Raw genomic sequence first — 8,411 nt, forward strand, 5'->3', positions numbered from 1 at the left:
TCACATTTCATATGTCTGTGAGAATTAAGGCTTAAGCAAAACTGATGCAAAATCCATGGGTAATATTAGTAAGTACAGCCATCAGATCCAGGGAAGTGATCTCCCCCTGTTTGGCATTTGAGAGACCACATCTGGAGTGGTGTGTCCAGGTTTGGACCCCCTAGTACATGGAAGAGGCTACCAAGATGGTCAGGGGCTCGAGCACAGGACACAGGAGGAAAGGCTGAGAAACCTGTATTTGTTCATGCTGGAGAAGAAAAAGCAAGGGGGAAACTTTAATGCTATTTACAAGTACCTTATAAGAAAATGCAGAGGTGGTGGAGACAGAGACTTCTTGGATGTGCACAGAGAAAGGACAAGAGGCAATGAATACAAACTGGAACACTGGAAATTCCACTTAGATATTAGAAAAATTTTCTTTATCATGAGGGAGGTAAAATATTTGAATGGGCTGCCCAGTGAGGTTATGGATCTTCATCCCAGGAGTTATTCAAAATTCAAATAGTCAGGTTACTAAGCAACATGGTCTAATTAAGCCTGTTTTGTGCAAGGCGTTGTCCATATGACCTCTGAAGGTCCCTTCCAACCTAAACTAACCTATGTTTCTGCAATTCTTTGAATGATGGGTGTTATTGATCCAGTAGGTCATTGCAACGTCTTCAGAAGGAACTTAAGTATCTTAAGATCTGAGCTGCTGAGAAACAACACTCAGTATACTGCTCTTGGTTTGCTCATTTTTGTGGGTCTGGTCTGAATCATGTTCCTCCCCCCACTCTGAACTGAAATTGTAGTTTTTGGTGAACAAAATGTTTGTCTAAAATATTTTCTTAGCTCTGAGTTTTCTCACATTTCATAGTAGTCCGTCAATGATAAAATTCTAAAAATTAGTCTTCTAGATTCAATGTGTTTCACAAACATTAGATGATTAATCCTCATATATATCTATTACCTAACTAAGCAGTTTCTTGCAGGGTATATAGTAAAATTGGGAAAGATTGGTCCCAAATTTAAAGGTTATCCATCAATTTCAGAGCATTCATTTCTGTTAGTTTGTTAAGCACCTCAATTTAGTCCTCAAATCCAAGTCAATGAAAATTCAATGGTATGTATATAGAGGAGGATCCTAAAAATATTGGTGAAATAATCAATAAATATTAATTTAGAGACCAGCAATATCAGCAAACTCATTAAAGACAGTCACAGATTTCAAAATCCAGATTCTAGTACATGATGACAACTCTAGCGCAGGATGCTCAAATGAAGTTTGCAAATTAATTCTTCAACCAATAGATCTGACAAACGAGAATCCAGTGCTCATGGCTTCCCAATCCAATCTCTATCTAATCACAGTGTGTTGGTATTCCAGCTCCAAATAAATACCAAGTTGACAACCCAAAATACACACACCTTTGGTAGATTTCTCCCTTTAAATTCTATGCTAGGCACTCTATTGATTCATATGCTTAGAATATTCATTAGAGAAAGGAAAAAAATAAGAAAGTGACTAGCTAAAAATTTCTTGAAAATGCTATCTAAAAGGGATTTGTAAGAGGATAAAGCGTTCAAAATGGGCTGTTCTTAATTCTTTCATTATGGAATTTAGAAGTGTGAGTGAGCACCATGTATATGAGGGTTATAATATGCCTGAGAACATAAAATGGTTAGTTAGGTTGCCAAAGTTAACATGCAGTTGGGCAGGATTAATTATTATTGTGCCCATTTTAACCTAAGAGAACTGAAACTATTCTGTTGTGATTTGATAAGATTTGGTTGATGGTTATTTGAGTCACATAAAACTATGACTCAAGTCTGAGTCTGAAACTCAGACAGTATTTTTAGATTATTAGAGAGACAATTGAGGAGGGAACTCCTCTGTCTTGTTTATCTAAGGAATGAGGAGTAAGGTGTTTCACAGACATTTGAAAGCAGAGGTTTTTTCAGTGAGTCACTAGTGGATTTTCCACAAGTGCTATTAAATAATGACTAGAAGCGTAACAACAAACTGCTGAATTCTTAAATGAGCTGCATGTTAAAGGCCCACATTAATATCTTCTAAATACTTAGTCTTTTTATTTGAAGAAATACAGAGCTAATCTTTGCCCAGACACAATACTGTGTTGTCGTTTTCTTAAATCCTTTAGCCAAGCGATCCATTTGACATATTACTTTATCTTAGAGTCCTCTTTTTCAAGTCTATGGGTGTAGACAGACACTGCTACAAAGAACTTCTAAATCTCTTTGCAAAGAGTCAAAAAACTGTATTAGAAGTGGCTGAAAGATGCAGTTAATTTATTCACACTAGCATTTATGAGCAACCTATGTTGGATATACATGGTAAAATGCAAACAACTTTCTCACTATTTATCTGAATTGCTCCAGAGTGTCAGGGCTCTGCTAAGTCAAATGTTTTTCTGACTAAACAAAACATGCGTTTTCAAATACAGTCCTACGTGGACAGCAATACTAATGTGATATTTATTCAGGTAATTAGATATACAGATATTCAGATACCATTCAGAACTATCTTTTTAAGAACTTGGATACCTCTCCATGTCATTGGACCAGGCACTGAAAACGCGTCATGGGGAAAATCCTGCTCAGTTTGTCCCAAATGCCTTTTTTCTTGGAACGTTCTGTTCAGAGTAAGCATTTTCTGTTTCTACAACAGGATCTGGTGGTTCAGCCCTGACATTATTGATCATAGAAGCTGCAGAATGCTTTAATCCAGACATTCTTTGCTGATAGTAATGAAGCTACAGAGATGTTGATTTCTCTGAGTAGCTGCTAAGTTTCGGGGGATCTTTGTTAAAAAAGTTTGAGCATTGTCTGACTCAGACTGAAACCAAACCAAACCAAACCAAACAAGTCGTCACAAGGGGTAACCCTACTTGTCAGTCATCTTTATAGAGTAGGTGGTTAAATTCCAATGTAGTGACCCTTATCTTGATTAACAAGGGACAGACTTCCAGTGGTAAAATGTTGAACCTCTACAGCTCTAGGCTAAATCCCAAACCTGAGATGCTAGCACAGATCTGCCTACTATTAGAATGGGCATGGCACAGAGGAGAATGCATAATAAACACTGAAATTATTTACTCCTACTCAACCTGAATTAATGAAATTTTTAACAGCTGTATCAGAAAGAGAGGTCAGTCATGCATTCTTCTTAACAAAAGCCATTAACCCATACAGTTATAAACAAAACAGTGATTACAATCCTTGTATTGTAACATCTCATTCAATGGTTAGTTGAGGGGAAGAGGAGCTTTTCTAATATATGTCCATCTGCCTTCCACACGATATTTATAAATACGGAAAGTCCTCTAATGCAGAATAAATGTTTTCAAGATTACCCCATTTCACATAAACTGGGATTCTAGACAGGCTTGGGGTCTGAAAAATGTACAGAAATGCAATAAGAGAGATCGCGTTAGCAAAGTAGACAATATCCTATGATTTAGGCATTAAGAGCACAGAGCATCCAGACAAAGCAGTGAAAAAAAAAATCCAATAACAGTGTACAGCATTCATGAAGGGGATTAGATTAATTCATTTGGGAGGATGATTGTAATGAGACCAAGGGAGAAAGATTTGATGGAATTACTTCTTCATCCTCCTCATGTGAAAGATGCTCCAAGTTGTCCCAGGTACTGTCCCGGGCTCAAGCAGAGTTAACCGAGCAGCAGTCTTGCTAAGGAATGTATTTATTTTTCCCGTGAAAAGGAGACATAGAAGAAAAGCTGATTTATGGGTTGAAATTTTTTTCTCACAGATTCATGTTTTCCCCTTTCCATTTTTCTTGAAGGACTAACTCTGGTTATATGAAATTATGTACATTCTAGTTGCAAATTAATGCAGATGAGCATGTTAAAAATGAGACTTTGTTTGAAAAAGATACGGCTCAAGAAATTTTGTGTAGTTTGATATCTGGAGGTAGCTTCCTAATTAACAAATTCTTGGTTAAAAAACCCTTCCAAAATAGGCACAAATAAAAGAATCATAACAAAATATAGTGTAATTGTGTTCTTTATCTGAAGCCTCTATCAAGAACAAATAATAAACTTATTAGTGTGAAACTATTAAAATTAAAGAGGAACCAAAATGAAGGGGGAAGGAAACTACAGCCCGAAGTTTGGAAAGGTGAAATATCTGTAATCCTAGGTGTCCTGGAGCTGACGGTCTGTATTCGGCCACAAAATGAAATAAGCCCAGCAAACACAGCACATGATTCATATCCTGGTATTGAACTCAAAACACCTAGAAATAAGTAGAATAAGCAAAAATATTTAATGAAACAGCAGACCCTGATCTGAGGTACCTTGAACTTGCTTTGTTTTGTCCTCCATTGGAATGAGTTTTTGCATTCCAAGGAGGAAATATTTACCGCCTATTACAAAACAAAGATACTTAAAAACATTGGATATGAGAACCCCATATCTCACATACAGCACTAGTCATCACAAATTAATGATAAAGAAAGGAAGTATAGCAGCCAATTTTATAGCAGCACAGCAGCTGTTAAACACTACATGGCAGTTCCTACATCGTCAAGCTAGAGATGTACTTACTGGAGCACGTGTTGAATGGTTGGAAGTGCCGGAACTGCTCTCCCCAGGTCTATGGTTTATGAAGAATCTTGGAAAACATCAGAAGTGTGGATTCAAGTTTAGTATGTAGAGCTTATAGTTAAAATCCAAGTGTGCAAAGTTTAAAAGCCAGTTGAAAAAAAATTACCTATAAATGTAGGGATTTGAGCAGCGTAAATACTGACATCAAGGATGAGTTTTTGTGGCCAAAGGGAATATAAAACTACTGAGTCAGGGTGGTATGCTGTCCTCAGCCTGTCATAGCTGGGCCACAAATATAGGTTAATCATCCCGCAGCCGCTTTGGCTAATAGAAGTGGACATTTTAGCTAAGTCAGAAGTTCTTGCCAGAGGTTACAAATGTTCCAGGATGGATCCTCATGGCCATTCACAAAATGAGGGGAACTTTGCCTCAAACATCTGCTCTGTCATACAGAAGCTGAAATGTGATGGAGTTGAAAAACTGCATTAAACGCTAATAGCTTTGACAATGCTTTCGAACTAATGACAGAGATAGCAAAGATTTTTTTTTCTATTTGATTACCAGATGATTTAAAAAATATAGTTTATATTCTTAGCCCCGGGCTTAATTAATGATGGTTATGGAAGACATTTAATTGTTCTAGATATCCAAGGAGATATTTCTTTTCAGTAAAAGATAATACCTGCACATAGTATTACGAATATTTCTGTTCTAAATCTGTCATGAACAAAAGCCCATGAAGAATATAAGACACTCGCTGTTAACACTGATGCCCCTATACATGTGAGTTACAGGGCAAGGTCCTGGATGGTTTCAATGGATATCACAAGAAAACTTGCAATATCACTATCACTTGCAAAAAAGTGATAGTCTGGAATAGGAGACAGATTTTTCAGAGTGATGAAATTCTGCAGAGAATTAGGATCAACAGTTGCACAAGAAAGCTTTTATTGATTATTAAATAATTTCTCTTTCTATCAGTACTTTGTCTGTTGGACTTCAATAAAAATATATTTTGTACATATATGATCCTGTATTTCTGTCATATCACAGCTCACTACAGTAAGGAATCAACAAAGAGTTATCAGATACATATAAACTTTCTTGACTAACACAGCATATTAGTCTTTTTATCTTTAATCTCCCATTTGCAATTTTAGTATTTGAAACGGGACTGAGAACTACTTTTTCAGATCTGTATCCTGGAAAAAGATATTAGAAAAAAAACCAGATGATTTACAAACTTGTTTTTGTAGTGTGCTGAAATAAAACAGAATATTTCCATCAATCTGTAATTCCACAAATTTATTTGTAGTAACTACTTTGGAGTCCTAGCAGGATAATATCTTCCCCAGCGCATACTGAGGACTTATTTTTCTGGAACAGAAGGGAAGACTGTACAACCTGAAGAAAGAGATCATAAGATTTTTAGGGCATGTTAACTCCCAGTGTAATTCCGGTGGTTGCTGTGGAACAGCACCACTGTGGGTTTCCTCCTGTCTGCTGATGATTTTGCTGCGTGCGGTCATGGAGCATGACGAGAATGAGAAGCCAATTTGTGGCTTTCCCATTAATTCAGTCTTCATTTTGGGAAGTAAGGAATCAGAGAACTTTATCTTGTTTCTCGGCAGGGCCTAAGGAGGAAGGGGATGTCATTAGGCACTTTGGCAAATTCTTCCTTTATTCTAGATCATTTTTTTTCTACTGAATTGCTACACTGGTATTGACAAAACTATCCTGGAAGAACTGAACTGATTGAGAAAGCCACTGCCACCGAACATCCTGGCCTTTCCCCTGCCTTGTCTTTGGGAAGTGGAAATTATGTAAGTTTTACCAAGTCAGTTGTAAGTAAAATATTTTGCTTGAAATAATTCAGCCAGTTAAATAAAACTTATTCATCTTGTGACAAGAGGGAGACAGTTCAGCAGCTGTGTAATCTTAGCAGAAAACAAGACTGAAGTTATGGCCAGTTGGTGAGATGGGTCAGGGTGAGATGGGTCAGGGTGAGACGAGTTGGGGTGTCTCAGCCCCATGGTGAGGAGGATCGGGGTGGCTTGAGCCCCACAGTGAGGAGGGTCAGGGTGTCTCAGCCCCCATCAGGCACAGCACAGGCTGGCAGAAGCTTCCAGAAGGTGCTGTAGTCACCAGGGCGCGTTGTGGGGTGTCTGCAAACCAGAGCCAAACCACAGCTATTCGAATGTCTTCCCGGCCGGCCCCTGTGGAAGTCTGACCTACTTCTTGCAACACCCCAGCACATAAACATACCTCCCTACCTGAGCTCCGGATTCATTTCCAAGAAGCATTTCTTAATGCTTTTGTCTTGGTTTGTCCTTTTCTATCCTCTCTCACGCTGGCCAGCCTGAGGACCAGTCTGCAGCGGCTCCCCTCCACAGACAGGTTGAACTCCATCTCAAACACAACGTAACTAGAAAAGTCAGCTTTCTGACAATTAAATGTGAGAGGAATATATTCCCATCACTCATCCAAATGCACTACGATATTTGTATTCATACACTTCTTTCTGCGGCATGTGCCCCCAGACAGTAAAATCCTTTCTAAATTACCCAGCCCCCTGCAGCAGGGTCTGGCTGCATTTCTTTATGGGAGACCTCGGCGTTTTTCTTCTCGCACACAGAGAAGTAAGAGACAGCCCTGCTCACGGGGAGCCTGTGACAGACAGAGAGAAACCTGGAGATGGCTGGACAGTGCCAGGGACTGCAGCAAAACCTCATGTCCCGACAGCCACCTCCATCACAGCCTCTGGACAGGGTGGTCCCGAGTTGCTCCTGAGGGGCAGCTTGGCAAGGGGAGCAGAAAGGAAGCTCACCCTTGTTTTATTATTAAGATGTTGTCTTAGAAGGAAATCAGCACATATGGATTTCTGTAATGATTGCTAATTTTTCTGGGTTTCATAGTCGACTCATTGCACTAGTTACGGGTAAATCTTGAAATGAAGCATTATCAGCTATATTGTCTGATCATGTGGTATAACAAAACATGAACTCTACTACCCAAGTAGAGTGAAAGCCATGCAAAATAAAAAAATAAAAACATGAACCTCAATTTTTCTTGTAAAGAATCATGGAAAATGTACTAAACATGGGAAGTAAATTTCCCATGGAGTCTTTGTATGTTCTTTTTTATTTTATCTCTAGGACCCTTTTTCTTAATTATCTTCTACTGTTGAACATTGCTTTCTCCAATCTCCTCTGAGGGTATCTCCAGTCTCCTCTGAGAGTATTGTATTTTTGCTGAGACCTCTACTCCAGTTTGTGCCTTCCAAGCATCATTTGTTTCACCATAGCAGTATCTGAACTTCCAACCAGAGCTAGTTTCTGATTATGCACTTTACCAGGCAATTAACTTGAATAAATCAGTCATAATAATTGCCTTGGAGGGTCCTCACAGCCCCAAAATCACAGTTACAGTTAGGCCCTGCATGATGTGGAATAACCCTTAGCAAAGGCCTAAACGTAATCATGTGGCGGTGAAGCGAAGTGAAGTGTGAAGATACTGGAGCACCTGAGGGATAGGACTGGAGAAGCTGCATTGCCATGTGGGCAGACCTGTGTCGTGTGCTGCTCAGTGCAGAGCAGCAGACACGCCGTTCCAGGTTGCGTTAGTGGAGGAGTATGTCTCTCCTGCATTTTCTGTGTCTTTTGGGAACAATCTTGTATATAAGGCATATATACATATATACGTATATATGCCTTATATACATATATGTATATATACATGTTATATACATGTATATATATGTATATAACAGAGGTATGTTCTGGAATCATGTTTTCTGGACAGACCTATGGGGGTACATCAGAAAAGACTGGGAGAGGCAGAGGG

This window comes from Rissa tridactyla, chromosome 1 (assembly GCF_028500815.1).
Source record: "Rissa tridactyla isolate bRisTri1 chromosome 1, bRisTri1.patW.cur.20221130, whole genome shotgun sequence".
In the NCBI taxonomy this organism is placed as follows: domain Eukaryota; kingdom Metazoa; phylum Chordata; class Aves; order Charadriiformes; family Laridae; genus Rissa; species Rissa tridactyla.